Source organism: Chaetodon auriga, chromosome 20 (assembly GCF_051107435.1).
Source record: "Chaetodon auriga isolate fChaAug3 chromosome 20, fChaAug3.hap1, whole genome shotgun sequence".
In the NCBI taxonomy this organism is placed as follows: Eukaryota; Metazoa; Chordata; class Actinopteri; order Chaetodontiformes; family Chaetodontidae; genus Chaetodon; species Chaetodon auriga.
Window position 1 is genome coordinate 11,836,841 of NC_135093.1, and position 15,796 is coordinate 11,852,636.

The 15,796-nt window shown below is 45.0% G+C and overlaps 1 protein-coding gene across 2 annotated transcripts in view; it reads left to right on the forward strand.

The window, feature by feature from the left end:
* Window positions 1–5,650: 5,650 nt before the first annotated feature.
* Window positions 5,651–15,796, forward strand: part of ntn2 (netrin 2) — a 45,134-nt gene continuing 34,988 nt past the window's right edge. The window contains exon 1 of one of the 2 annotated variants that reach the window (XM_076760702.1): window positions 5,651–5,719. The gene's annotated coding sequence lies outside the window, so the exon portion shown is untranslated. Of the gene's footprint in view, window positions 5,720–8,320; window positions 8,633–15,796 lie in introns of those variants that run through there. The other variant, XM_076760701.1, reaches the window with a different exon arrangement.

Here is a 15,796-nt window from a genome sequence, read left to right on the forward strand (position 1 = left end):
TGAGCAGCAGAGAATGCTTGGTGATGGGTTACCAAAAACAGAGCACCGGGGGACAATGGGACCCAGGACATTCCTGACATAACCCCAACACACCGGGGAGGAAGTGGAAGGGGGGATTTATTGGTGTCAACGGCCCCTCGCCCCGAGAGGAGGAACGGGTGCCTCTTTTGTCCCCTCTGGCGTTGGAGATGGACTGAATCGAGACGCCTTGCACACAGAGGACGCCTCTAAACACATACACACATAATCACTCCTTTGAAAGAAGAACCACCAATTAGGGAATGGACATATATGGCTATAGAGGTTTAGACTCAAAGGGGGCAGGTTTCTGTGAGTGTGTGTGTGTGTGTGTGTGTGTGTGTGTGTGTGTGTGTGTTGTTGCCTGCCTGCATGCACTTGTCAATAGGATCTGAATGTAAAGGGAGAGCCAAATGGGATGCTTTTCAGCTCAGATTGCACAAGGGTTGACCCCATGGGAACACTGCTATGAACTTGTTTGAATCAGAGGGCATTTAGTCTCATTTAGAAATGGCTCATGTTACGCTCAAAGAGACCACAACCAACAAGACAATGTAATACTCTCGTAATTGGCCGGACAATTGTCGAGTGAATTTCTCATAGTGTTACCTAAAACTGTGTGTGCCACTTAAGACATGGGTCATGCTCTCTTGTTGAATGAAATTAATGTATAAGACGGCTGTAATCTTCAAACAGCAAAAACACTGTAAACAATAAAAGCCGGTTTGTGTTATCTTTTAACATTTTCCCAGAAAAGGCGTGAGCCATACCACCCATTATGCCCATTTAATATTATTCAACTGGTGAGACATCCTTTTAGTAATGGGAGGGCTGGTTTTGAATTGCATTGTAATTACTGAGCCACCTTGAGCCTTCTCACCGCTTATGCAAACCATATTGAAGGTAAATGCCCCTTTTGTGAACGGAAATGACTACGGAAAGTTGACCACTGGGCCTGACAAAGAAAACTTTTTCTCCGTAGACATTTGAGACTTAAACCCTACAGAAAACATCAACACCGCGTTGACCCTAGACTATATTTGAGGTTACTGGTTTAGGAAGCTGGGTATAAAACCGGACATTCTTACAGGCCACTCTTACTTTCTTATGTTCAATATGAACACAAATACAGGTTTACACGTACAAAATAGAATCCTTCCTGATCAATAAAAAGAAACAACTATCTATTTTAAGGATTTACACCTGCAGAGTGCTACATTGATGAATCACAGTATAGAAGCTTTTCATCCTCTGGCTCAGTGTGACAGTTTCTCAGTGCTAGCCTGGTGTCAATTTAGACCATTTTTCTCTTGGTATGGCCTTGGTCAATGGTCGCCTACTTTGACCTACAAAGCAAACTCTGAAACAGGTGGAAGAACATGTCAAACTAGGCCAACGCTGCCATCTAGTGGTAGAAACACTGCTTCGTCTCTTACAGTAAATGTGGGTACACTTGTCTAGCTGTGGGGGTACACTGTGGTTATCTGTGGCCCTAGATAAGCAGTGAGACGCTGACCCTTTTGAGGACTTTTTGAACCAGTTTCAAGGTTGCACATGATTGGCACAAATAATATAATCAGATAAACTGGCTGTTAATCTTACTCATTTCCAAATTTGTTAATTAACTCATTCTCAGTTTAACTCTGCAGGTCAGGTTGGGTAGCCTAGAAAACTCTCATTCTGCATATGAACTGACTGGAGTTTATCAAATCTGGGATAAGCATCGCTTTGAAGGCATTTATGAATGCATGCTACTGGAACAAGGCTAAGAGTCTACAGTCATAGCAGCTGTGTGAGGTTGAACTTTGGCGTAGCGACATTTTGAACTACATGCTAACATACTCAAAATGACATCAGTAACATGCTGAAGTGCTAATTTGCCATGGTCACATGGGAATGTCAGAAGTTTGTCAAGATTTTGGACATATATGGCAGTCCAGGGCCTTCTGAGACATTTCACTGAAACCTACAAATGTCAACCTCCGAGTGTCACAACAGAACAAGTCGGTCATTGGATTTGTCCTCTGGGTGTCATGAATGTTGCTGAGATATTTCAGTCTCGACCAAAGTGGTTTAAACAGCCATCCAAACAGCTATGAGTACAGCATGGCTAAAGAGACGATTACTGACAAGGCTAAGATGAGGAACAATGTTTTGTTAGCCAAGGAGTTTACTGTGACAATACAGGATATATATACTAGCATAAAATTGATCAGCATGAACATCTAGAAACCCAAGTAATGTCAGCATGCACGCTCCTTAGTTGCCACAAGTGCATCAGCTGAATGCTCACACACCAGTCAAAACTGGTAATAATTACAATTTTTGACGTTGATGGACTTCGGCACGCAGGAAATACTGAAACATTTAAAGTTTTCTCCTAATTGACTGCACATTTATTTGGCCATTATTTACTATCAGTGTGCTTGAATTGAACCTTCACCATCATCCACTTCCAGCTCACTGGATTATAAGTGATTCATAGAGAGGCTCTGTAGCCTTGGGTGGCATTGTTGTGGCCATGCAATTTATTAGCTAATCGACAAGACAGTGCCAGATTCTGCCGCTCATGAACATCACGGCGGAATGAGAACCAGAGCGTGAGCTTTCATTAGTGAGCGTTTCGGCTCTCTTGCTCTTTCTACATCTTCAGAACACACATAGAGTTCAAATGGGAACTCCCAAGCGCTTCCAGCTGGCAACACTTTGGGATAATGATGCTGGATTCCACACAAATGAAGGGTCTAAATACCACCAGAGAGGTACCTGAACCCCCTCCTCAATGCACAGACATGCATGTATGTGAAAACGCAAACGTACTTCCAAGCAATCTTTTTTCTCGGTGGGTTAGTCACACATGTGCTACACGCCGAGTGGGAAAGCCAATTTCCCACCGTCATCCTGGACAGTCGCTGCTGTCAAATGTAAGCAGCTAACCCAAAAATAATCCCACAGCGAGTCGACTCACACACACACACCGAGGCCGGCGCACATCCTCAGAGTCTTCAGGAGTGCAGATTGGGTTACTGCAGAGTCCTAGCTGCGGCCTCAAGGTATCCTCATTTAAAAACGCTGTGGTTGAATCATCAGTGTGAGGTGGGCAGAGACCCCCTTCAGTGGTGTGATGTCAGAATGATGGATGGGACAATAATACAGGCAGAGGAGCTATTGATAGCCATCTTTCTTTAATGTTGACACACTGATACCACACACCACAAGCAATGGACGTGTGTGTGGCACAGTGGGACAGAGAGACCGTAGCCCTCCTGCACACACACACACATACACACACACACGTACACACTGCACAAGGACATGCTGGTATTATACCCATTAATATCTCTTCCGTTCCCACTCAGGGCTCGAGGTCTTTGATGTGGAGTGGCAGCTGAGTCCTGAGCGAGTGAGTGTGTGAGAGGATGTATACAATAACGCCAACGTGCCGTCCTGACTTAAGATGAGTCGGCAGAGGGAAAGTAAACAGGCGGGGTTCCCCGTGCGGCTGTCGTTATAAACAGGGGGTGTGCTGAGAGGGGCTCAAGCTGTTTATTTTTACATGGGACCTCAATGTCGTTTGAAGTGCCCTCAGCGCTCGTGCTCTCTCTTTCTCTTTTTTTAACCTAATTTTTCCATTTTCCCCAAAACCCTGCCATAACCTTCTCCCCTGAATCCTAACCTTAACACCACCCACCCACCCTCTCTGGGGCTCTCGCCAGCAGCTAACTAATTATCAGTCGGTTGGGTTCCATCGAGCCCCTGCTCTTGGCCCACTTCTCTGCCCGTGACTGTAAAGGCATATATGCAGTGTGCTTCATGTTTCTGTGCGGTGACACAGACTTTCGGAGCTGAACTGAAGGGCATCAGCAGGAGTGTGCAGAGTTTTGAAGGTGCCTTTCAAGCAGTAGCACTCTCACAGTGGGGGGAAATGTCAGATGTGTGGGTTTGAAAAATACTGGATAGGAAAGCATTTATAAGTCATGTAAAAGTAAGTTTAGTAAACAACATGCATAAATGGCAACCCCAAAGTTATTCTCAATCACTTACAGCTGTTATATAGAGCATTATTACTTTTTCATGGGGCACCTTAGTGGAAGGTGGTGCCAGTATGGTTAATATTTGATAAAATCCACAGATAAAAATCATTCAATCTAACAAAAACATCCATCTGTAATAAAAACTGAACTTGTACAACAAATAAAGGTATATAAAGAGATAAAATAATCACCTTTAGTTCACATATACAGCGCAAACATGTTCGGCAGGAACAATAATCGCTGCTGAAACTGAATCTTTTTCAAACAGCATGATAGCGATGTTAGTCACATGCCAAAGCTTTGTATGATCTCTGCTGAGAGTTTGATGATTGCATGCAGGTTGAATAAGGTCAGAGATAAAGGGAGTGTTTTTATTCCCCAGAAGACTTTAAAAAGTGTTAACCGGTTGAAGTGGGTCCATCATTACAAACGCATGGCGTGCAGACAAGCACTGTTAAAACGCCCGCAGAACAGTGTGTACATTCTGCTAAGGACTTTGGAGGAGAACATTTATGAAGTGATTCATCAGAGTTTAAGATTGTTTCCATTTGATCTAACATTTTGGTCATAAAACTAGGGTCTTAATATTCTAATGAATCAAAGCCTGTAAAGTGTGGAAATGTTTTAAAGCTGTTTTTAAAGCTACCAGAGGAAACACTCGACGAAGGGGAAATCCTTTTTTCTAAAGGCTGAAGTCAATCCAGAATCACGACGATACAATGTCAACTGATCAGCTCTTGCACATGTGGACATACCACTCCATACTAATCCTGCTGTGTACCCATTGCTAATCCATGAAGCAATTATGACTGACAGGAAGATTTTGATTGCAATAATAAGTCAGAAAATTACACTGTTTATGTGGAACTTCAACCATGAATGATCATTTTATTTCGATCACAGAGCTACAGGCCTCTCTCAAAGCAAAGATTGTGACTCGTCAAGCACAGGTGTAACTAATAACATTAATGATGGCTGCATTCCATTATGTGTTTTAGTGCCAGCGCTCTGTTTTGTATGCTGGCTCACTTTCAGGGCTTACCGGGACAGCTCAATGGAAGAGAGTATCATTAATGTTATCAGGAACACCTGTGCTTCCTGCCATGACAAATGCATGTATTCATAAAAGTCTGTTAAATTACTTAGATGGCTTTTAAGAAACGTTGCTTAATCTTTTTATTCTTTCTTATTATAGGGTCTCTAATTATGACGACTTCAATTATCACGAGCACATTTATGAATTTGGGCTGGCATAATGTAAAGATAAGCCTGAGGTAAGCTGTGGGTGAATCCCTGCTCGGAACCCTGGCGGAGCTGTACAAGTGCTCAGCCACAGGAGGGCGCCCTCTCTCCACTGAAAGCCAGGTGGATGGGTGGGTGGGTGGGTGGGTGGGGGGATTCCCTCTGGACAAGGTAAGCATCCCTCCTTGCGCCCAACAGCAGGGGCGCCCAACAGCAGGGGTGCCAAAAAATGAAGCGAGGAAAAAGCCGGAGGCTGACATTTTCTCCAGGGTGTCCGCCGCAGGGAACCCAGCGCTGAGAGCCCCGGGCTTTGAGCGCACAGACCACTGAGGCTTGTCCTGCAGACAAAATCAGCAGACTGATCCAAGTGCAACAACTCTAAAGGACCGAGGAGAGCTCCCCGCTTGAATCCCATTTGACAGCAAGTGAGTGTGTTGCCTGTTGTTCGCCTTGCTTTCTTTCATTCTGTCTTAAACGCAGTCCAATCTCTCCCAGTTGTAATTGGAGAGATAATCTACCGAGATTAGTGCCTGGCTGGCGGGGCTCCTTTATTTCACAGATATGCGTCAAAATTGGCCCTCTATAGAAAAATGCGTGAACGTGGACTGTACTGACAGTGTGGAAACAGATTCTATATCTGCGCTAGAAACAGAGGCTTCTTGTTGACAGCAGAACTGCTGCGTTTGTTGTGCCTGAATGTAAGATTTTACAGTATTTTGTTTCAATTCCACAAAACTCTGATGGGCCAAATAATTGAAATCTTAAGCCTGTTATGATTGTTCCACTCTCTCTACTTGCTGGCCTGTTTTCCTCAAATGTCTCAAATCTTTAAACTCAAGCATTTTAAGTGAAAACATAGGAAAGCAAATGATGAAAGTGCGTCTGCGGCGTCATTCCCAGAAAATATTAGAGAGTTCATAGTAAAAGAGAATAAAAATAAAGACCAGGGAACAGTGGGGAAAAAAAATACAAGAGTATCATGAGGATTCATTATAAAACTAATTTAGACTCCGGTTAAGCCGGTGAAAAAGTTATTTTAGGGTCTGACAAGTGAGAAAATCGCCAAGAAGGAGAGAATTTCAAAAGAAGACTTGGGCTTAGACAAATAAAAGAATAAAGTAATGGGACAGGAGGCCAGAGGAGCATAAGGAGTAAAAACAATAAATACAGCCTGCAAGTTTCGTGGGGAAAATGTGTCAAGTTCTCAGGACCTGCTGTAATTCTTTACATAGACCTACTGCGCAGTAACTCGTCATTTATCCTGGCTCGAGTTTGATTGAATTTAATTGATTTTTAGCCTATTTTTGACGAAGCTGGCACCGGTTCTCCCTCAGGAGTGTAAACCCATTAACTGACATTGTCTTCCTCATTTTTTTCTGCCCCATTGCTTCACTGACATCGTTAATTAGTTTTGGCTGCAGGTGTGTTCTGATGTAGGCGTCACACACACACACACACACACACACACACGCACGCACGCACGCGCTCACACGCGAGAGGAGGATTGGGGTTAATGCTTATTATTTTAATTTATCCGCGGGCTTGAATACGTATGTATACTGTCTTTGTTTGAGATGAATTACTGGAATAAAGGTACAAAAGCGCAGCTCGGTCCCGGGCCGGGCCGGGCCGATCCGGGCCGGGCCGGGCTGTTCCCCCCAGAGGATGGTACAGTAAATACAGGAGGAATGTTGATCAGCTTACAGCGGAGCCGGGAGGTGCTCGGCATTTGATCGGCCGTGATGCTCGAACAATGACCCGCCGGTAGGCAGGCTGCACCTGCGCTAACAGAGAGCAATGCGCGGGCTGTCGCCTATAAATTAACGGGAATTATAAAGCTGATTGCGGCTGTCCTCGCGGCTCTGCTGCACTGGATTTTACAAATGTAACATATGTTGGTCTATGCGTATTTACAGGATGAATACTTCTGGTAGATGTGATTGACAAGGACATTTTGAAAACAGCAAACAAAAAACACACATCAATGTCTCAGTCAACAGTCCCCACCTGTGTTCTCTGACTCCTTCGTGTAGATTGATGTCAATATTAATATAATTCATCTCTACCGACTGCAATTTAAATAACTGTTTTAATTCCAAAGTCAAAACTGGCGACCTCTCCAGTGCGCTTTTACGCACACTCTCGCCTGATGGGCGATATAAATTGCAAGCACTCATCATGACAAAACCACATTTAGCTGTTGCTCTTTAGCCTACACACTAAGAGAGGGTTATAAATCCATATGAACGCACTTAATGAGTTAATGTGCCGCTGTCATGGCTGAGGGCGCAGCGCCACATTTTCTGTGCCAGAACGAAAGTCTTTCTCTCTACCCCCCCCCCCCCCCCCCCCACACACACACACAGATAGACCATCCTCGTGATGCATCCACGAGGCAATGCCATAACATATTTAATTTGATGCTATTTTATTATGACATATTTAATAAACCCATCCAAACGTCAACATTTTTGGTGCCTTGGCGCACAGACTAATAAATCCAGCATGCGTTGGACTATTAGGATTAATAAGTTCTAACATGTTGCATCTGCCTCTTGTTTCTGTGGGCCCCGGAACCCCGCTAGGCCTTCTCTGTTTCAACAGGTTCAACGTAGTGTTCTCATTACGACCTCCATATGGCTGCCTATGAACACAGTGAGCCATGGGGCATTTAGAACAGGCAGCACAGTAAGAATTAGTCCGTAAAGCGGCGGAGGTATTTGTTGTAAAAATGAGACCAGTTGTGTTGTTTGAGGGGGAAAAAAATCTCTAACGAAGTGGTAGTTTGATCAATTGTTTATTTTCGATTTCGCGTTATTTTGGCGACGTAACTAAATTATACGCATCGCCAAATTACAGGTAAAATGAAGCGTACGTTAACAAAACACAGAGTGGGGCTTATGGAATATCTAAAACTCTCTCTCTCTCTCTCTCTCTCTCTCTCTCTCTCTCTCTCTCTCTCTCGCTCTCTCTCTCTCGCTCTCTCTCGCTCGCATACACGGCTGGGGAAATCTGGGTTTGATTTTAATGGGGAGTAGCCTACCCCGCGCTCGCTTTACAACCTATGGATGTACTGGACTGTTTTCAGTTGGTTTGAGCTTCGGACGCGGATGGGTGCAGTAGTCCACTTCCTCTCGGCGTCCCCTCACTTTTGGCTATGGTGCGCGCGTTTCTCTTGTCCTTAAGTATTTTGACGAGACGGGTGTGAGAAACACGAGACACTTAAGCGTTTGGAGAGGACAGTTTCAGACGGAAGAGAACCTAAAGGCTAATTGGTGTGGATCTCAAGAGACGTCCTTTTTTAGAAAAGACAGCAACATCCACGGCTTGACACGGGGGTAAGTTTCTAACTTGCGGGTCGGTGTATCTGTTATTTCACATCCGGCGTGTTCGTGTTTTTGTAAAGAGCAGATTTCCAATTTTACGCACCACTTACTCTCTTTGAAAAGTGAGTGACTCACAAAGCTGTGACTGGCTGTCCATTACCTGCCATTTGTTTTAAATGAAGCCAATGACTGTCATTACTTTATTATAGGCTGAGATCGTGCGACTGTGCTGTAAGTAGGTGTTTGGGTCGCTGAATCAGCGGGGCGCGCTGGATCAGAGCGGCGGACACCGCAGACAGGTGTCATCGTCCTCGGTTTACAGCTGGCCCGTGGGTCACAGCAAAAAAAAAAAGAAAAGGGAGAAAAACAGCCAGCGCTGAGGTTTTAATACGAGGTACAAGAGGTTGGCTATACGGAGCCTGTGAGCTTTAATAGCGACTTGGAATCAGAGCCAAGTGCGGATGCCAAAGCAAGCAGCGCGCTTCTCGGTTCCCGTCTTCCTCGGCACTGGCCTCGCCAAGTCTCCCAATGCGTTTGTCACTTCTAATATTTTCCTTTTCGCTTTGACGCCACCACGTGCACATTGAAAAACATTTGTGTGAAAGAAAAAAAAAAATCATTACTGAAGCTGGTTGCTGAAGAGCATCTCAGATTTAAGTCCAAGAGCAGTGTCAGATAGCAAGCGGTGTCTTCTCTGCAGTTAATTGGGGATTAAAGTGACGATAAGCTTCATTTGACACATTGTGGCCAAGGTGTGACAGGAAACAACAGCCTGGACCATCGTGATGAACTCCACCCTCACCCTCATCTGCTCCCCGCTCACAAGCAGCAACAAGCCTGGAAGTGAAAGAGAGAGTCCGATACAGATTGCTTATCTTAACTGCTTCGATAGACTTAAAGTATGCCCCTATTGCTCACTGAAACAGTGTCAACCACTTGACCTACTTCTCACTCTCACTGCAACTGACTGGAACCGGTCCATGAAGGTGGCCTCTGAATCCTCACCGTTCACCGGGGTCAGAGAGAGCACGCAAGTGTAAACTAGAGGAAACGTTTGGATGGACTGTGTGTGGTGGAGCGAGGTGCTGCTCATCTGGAGCGAGGCCACCGTTTCCCTTGTTTTTGCAAATTAATCATCATTATTTAATTGCATCACACCCTGCTTCCATCAATAACAGTGTGAGGGAGGTAGAGCCAGGAGCAGCTGAAGGCACATGATGTGGAAGCTAATCCAAGGCAATATAGAGCAGATTTCATCCACTCCTCTGTGTGTGTGTGTGTGTGTGTGTGTGTGTGTGTGTGTGTGTGTGCGCGTGTGTGCGCACTTGTATGTGGTATTTCTGACCCCGACGAAAAGCGGGTGGATGGAGATGGAGAAAGTAGCAGCAGTAACATAAGCAGATCATTTTCTCCTCCTTTTGAAAAGCAGGACTCTTCAGAACTCTTGGCTCCGTCCACCTGAGCGAGTAAAGTCAACACATCCAATATATTTTTCTTCTATGGCTTCAGCAGTTGGACGGGGGGCGAATCTCGATGCTAGATCTCTCTTTTCTGTCAGTCGCTTTTTTCCTGTTTTCGCTGGGTGAAATCATCCTTACGTTCCTCAAGTCACTCTTTTGTCGTTTTGAACAAATAGCCTCAAGCCGACTAAAAAAAATTTGCGCCGTTCAACTGTGACTCTGCTGGTGAAGCTGTCAGTGAACTCAGAGATCAGAATGATCACCTTTCATATTACAGCTGTACTGCAGGAGCTACCACCGGGCTCTGGCTCCTGAATCCACAGCGAATATAACACTCAAAATGTTCTTGAACATATTCCATGTGGAATTTCACATATAGAAATGTTTTGTTCTCTCCTTCCTGGATCATTCCCATCCCTGATGTGAATTTATATTTGGACCTGGAGATGGATGTGGTGTGATAACGTACCCACATCACTCATACGCTCACATTCATTATGTCACTTCAGAGGTGAAAATGATTTCCAAATGCTGCTTTACGACTGACTTAAGTGGCTGTGCGTCTTTTCTCTGAGTGACAAATTGGGTGTGTGCTTATCTCTCCTGTTCAAATACCTGCCATTCATCGGCGTGACACCCAAGATGCCTCTCTGTGTGAAGAGGATCCAGGGGCAAAGATTCACATGCTTCATCCTGCCACTCCCTGCACCCCGCTGGGCCTGCATGTGTCAGCCACACATTTCCTCCAGATGCACACGGATATGTGAATGTGTGAGGTCTGCGTGTGTGTCTTTGCCCACTTAGGACCTATCAACCTGCTTATCTTGGACGCGCAATAGACGTCTTCTGTATTGATGGCAGATTTGTCAGATGTGATGGGCTGATTTTTGCTGAAGAGCTACCGCTACTTACATTCTGATCATGTGTTTAGGGATTAACAGTGGACTGGATGTAAGTTTGGCTGTCGCAGTGCTATGACAACCGTGTATACTAGCTGCTAGCTCAGTTCTGCTCATCTCGTTGACAGTTATACAACATGTGAGCACAGAGGGCAATGCAACACTTAAAATAGCAGGCTGCTGCCATCAAGTTGGTCCAGCTCTTTGCTAGCATGTTAAAGGAGAGGGTGCGCCCGAGAAGAATGACTGTCGTTTCCGCAAGTGCTTATGTTCAAGTGACATTATCAAGTTGAGGTGACGTTGTTATAGAGCAGCAGAGTCCATGTGGGCAGTCGCTCGGGGTGGATGGATGGGTCAGCTAAACATCGGACTTCAATACGTGAGACCGCTGTTCATTTCCTGTTTTAAACCAACAGTCAACATTGTTTTTTTTAAGCATGACAATCGCTCAACAATCCAAACCACAATGTTTCCGTAATCTCAACAAACTACTTATTTTAATCCAAGCCATGATTTTTCCCTAAACCTACTCAAGTCGTTTTTGTCCAGAGCCCGCGAAAGGTCTCGGTGGGAATTTTCTTTTCTGCAATCCTTTTGCGTTACCTTGCAGTAGTTTTGTTCGCATTAAGCTTAGTGTTCCCTCTGATCCGCAGAAAACACTCAGCTGTATTGGGATAAATGTATTAGGCCAATGTATTATGTCGTGGACCGCGGCAGCCGGGCAGAGCAGCTCCAGCTGTGGTTACAGTTGTTCAGATCAAAAAACGCTCGTGTGTCATTTTAGAGAGCTTGGACAAATGACACATTTGTCATTTGCTTTGAATGATTCGTGTCGTGTTAGCATCAGTCGAACTGGAACGCAGACATTTCACTTCTTTCCCCTTTTTCCCTGGAAAACGACTGGCCTCTGAATCTAAAGGCGAAGGTCGCCCGCTAAGTGCTAACATTGCCGTTGAGGGAGAAAGAGCAGAGGTGGAGATAGGAAGGAGAGGAACAAGGGCAGAGGAGAAAGGGAGTTGTCTGATGAGTCACATGCTTTGGCGTCCTTTACAGTGTGTCTTCATGCGTGAGTGTGGGCACATATTTGGGATGAACACTACTGTGGCGCATGTGTTTGTCCGTCAACAACGTGTGTGTGTTTAAGTGCGATGTACGCAACCGTGTGAGTATTCCAAGCACTTAATAAAATGATTTGTGGTTTTTTTCCCCCTGTGAGTTCAAAGCGGGTCCTTGCTTTCGGCTGTGGGGTAGAGGTTGCTCTTGTGCAATGGAAAAAAAGAGACTGTTTTCCTGTTAGGGGGGCTTTTTGGGAAAACCGCGGCTCTGCCTACCGCAGCCAGCCTTCAAAGGGTTTTGAAAGAGTGCTCACCTCTCCTCTCCTTAAATCCTTCCATCCCTCCAAACGAGCTACTTCCTCTCGTGTCCAGGAACACCTCACCTGCCTCTCCCCGACCACCAGCATCCAACCACACTGCTGCAAAGCTGCGGTCAGGGTTATGCTCAGGTCCATGGGAAATGTTCAATCAAGGAGCCCTCAGTCCACCCACACACTCATAACAGTGCACTCTGGGAACTTTAACCTCTCATTTTTTGCACATCTTCATCATCTGTGCGTGGCCTTTATCCAGGGACAAACTCTGAGAATGTGCGGCTCTGCCCACCATCGCAGGGAGGCGGGTGTCATCCCTCTCTCAAGCGCATCTTGACAGCACATGTCCCGGAAATATTTCTTGTATTTGAAAGCAGATCAGGGTTTGACAGAAGAGGCTGTAAATTTTTTGAACTCTATCGCTCAGTTAAAAATCCAACACAGAGAGCAAATTTTTTCCTCCTTTGCTCTCGGGTTCACAGCTACATCTTTAATCTGTGAGGCCTTTTGGGACCTTCTTAGTAGTTACACTCTCATTATTTTCAGTGATGAATGTTGTTTATTAATCCTCAGAAGTGATTCGAATCAAATGAAATTTGGGTGCTTATTTGGTTTTATAGAGCACTGTTATTGATTTGGTCTCAGAGCTCAATTTTTGCTCTTTATTAAAAACAATGATTCTGTCTTAAATAATGTTAAAACCTGAAAAAAACCTGCTTATACATTTGAAAATCACAAGAAAAAAGGAAACATTTGAAGCTGAGTCACCTCGGAGTTGAACTGCTCTGTGTTTCTAATTTACTTTAGAAGAAATCTGGCTCAGACTCAACATCGCGTTTGCACTTAGTCTCCATTTTTCTTTTCACATGGTTTTATTGCTGAAACAAACAAGTTCCTATAAACCTCAGTTAACAGTTTCTTGTTGCAGCAGCAAACAGTGTTCAGATATGTTGGGACATGAAATCTGTGTAAAAATGAAACAAAGAGCCCCCCTCCTTGTTCTAAATATCTGTATTTTTCCTGTCTTGCTTCTCACAAATTAACCCTGTTTAACCCTGAGCCTAGTGAGTCACCGTTGCCCAGAACTTTCTGCCTGCTCACGTCCTTTCCCCTCCCTGCACTGACCTCACAGAACACTTCATTAACAGAAAAAGACACCACAACTTGTCCTATCAGCATTTTTCCTCTGAAGTGTGTATGTGCGCGATCAGAGCAGTAGCTTAGCACAACTTCCTGCCTGTGAACCTGTGAGAACGAGCCTGACCTCATATTCCAACTCGCGCTGTCTGTCTTCTCTCCTCCTGTTCGGTTCTGGATCAGGTTCTGTTGATTTAAAGAACCGCTGTCGGACTCAGGGCCAGCCGTGTGGGCTGGGCCACAGAAGCTGCTGCATTCCTCTGCTGGGCGTTCTGTCTTTCTCCCTGCAGTGTCTCTTTATGCCAGACGCAGAGATGGAAAGGCCGAGATTATTTTTTGATAGTTTTATGATAGTTTTTTTTTTTTCTCAGCTCCTGCTTTGTCTTCAGCTTCGCGAGTACTCAAGAGCCTGAGATGTATTATCCAATAGTTATCCCACTGACAGATGGCAACAAGTTCAGGTGCAGCAGTTAGCTCTTGATTAATACTGAGATGAACAGTTCTGGAAGTTGGAATTAGAGTAAAGCAAAAAAAACTTTTTCTGATTAAACCTTCCAGACACACACACACACACACACGCACACACACACACACACACACACACACACACACACACAGCCTTTGAGCAGACATAAGCAGGCTTTAAAAATTTGTCAGTGATCCCCCTGCTAATGACGCTCTCAGCTGTGAGAGTTGACCCCCTCCTGCCCTCGGCCCTCCCTGCTCCTCCTCCCCTCCTCCTCAATCCCTAATGAATGCCAGCGAAGAACTCTGAGTACCCTACACCCACCACACACACACACACACACACACACACACACACACACACGAACGCTTACACAAACAGCAGGATCGTCGTCACCGCTGCAGACACGGCTATCATCATGTGGAATTCAGGCCAATAATATCTGACCCCTGTTACCTGAGGTCTGTCAGTCATGTTGATTCATCTGGACAGGTTTATTTACCTCTTAAATGAGTGTGTGTGTGTGTGTGTGTGTGTGTGTGTGTGTGTGTGTGTGTGTGTGTAAGCATACAGATGGCAAAGATTTGATGATACTGAAGCAATTAGTCAATTAATCGATTAGTCCATTGGCAGAAAATTTATCCCCAAAACTCTCAAATCTAAAACTCGTCAAAACTATAATCAGTTGTTTAAAATCTGCAGGTTCCACTTCCTCAAACATGAGCATTTTCTGTATTTCTATCATTTTTCTATCATCGTAAACAGCATAAAAATCCAACATGTTAGATATTGCGATTGCCATTTTTCAGCACTTTTTCACATCTTAAGTAAAAGATGATAAAATATCAACAGTTTAGTCACTAATGAAAACAATCGTGGCTGTGATGTCGTGTTATTCAGGTGAATAGCATCAACAACAGCCTCACAGCGTATGCAGTCTGTGCACAGGGGGATTTCTGACTTTGTTGCCGCTCACACTGTTCTTTTCTATTCATACAATGCATCTGTCCATAATGATAATGAGAATGAAGGTGGCCCTGTTGTTAGCCAATTAAAAAGTCCTCCATGGTTCTGGGCAGCCGCTAATAGCCCCACCAGGGATTACTGTACAGCAGACTGGAGGGACAGCAGGGCACCAGTTCGGGCCTCAGCTTGCTGTCATCGGAGAGAAGCAACCCTGCAGACCTCCATTCACTCCCAGTCTTAGTGGGGCCACCACGCCAACTCTAGAGCAGCGTGAAAAGCTCCCACTTGGGATACAAAGTGGCTCAGCTGTCCCTCTCCTATCTTCACCTCCCACGGCGCCCTCCTCTACACCCAAGCCAAATAAAGCCTCTCAGCGACTTCTGTTTTCCTAATCTGTGAGCTCTGACAGAGGCGCCCACGCTTGAAAGAGAGACAACTCAACATGGGATGATCTCCCAGTGACAGGGAGAAGCTGAAAAAACGTAGCTGAACCACCAGACCACCCCGACATCTTCCTGTTCCTGCCTTTCTCTGCCTCCGCCTGTCTTTCTGCCTCTCTCTGTGGCTCCCTGTAGTCCTCACCCGCCTCTTTTTAATCTAATTTCCCTTCCTTTTGCCCTCCGTCATCTACCTTCTCTAATTGGGCTGTCACTGTTTGATTAAAGCCATTGAATCCGTTCCAATAGCCAAATGGCCCGAGTCGTCTTTGTGGTGATGCACAACTTTTTTATGCAGGGGGCTTCCACTCTAAAAGCCCTGTATTTTTTCATCTACTCACACACTGTGCCCATAATACTAATGGGCAAATTATTTAACACCGCAGTAGCTTAGCCGCTGGGGATTGTAGCACGTTGGCCCAAGTGCATTTTCCTTGCCATT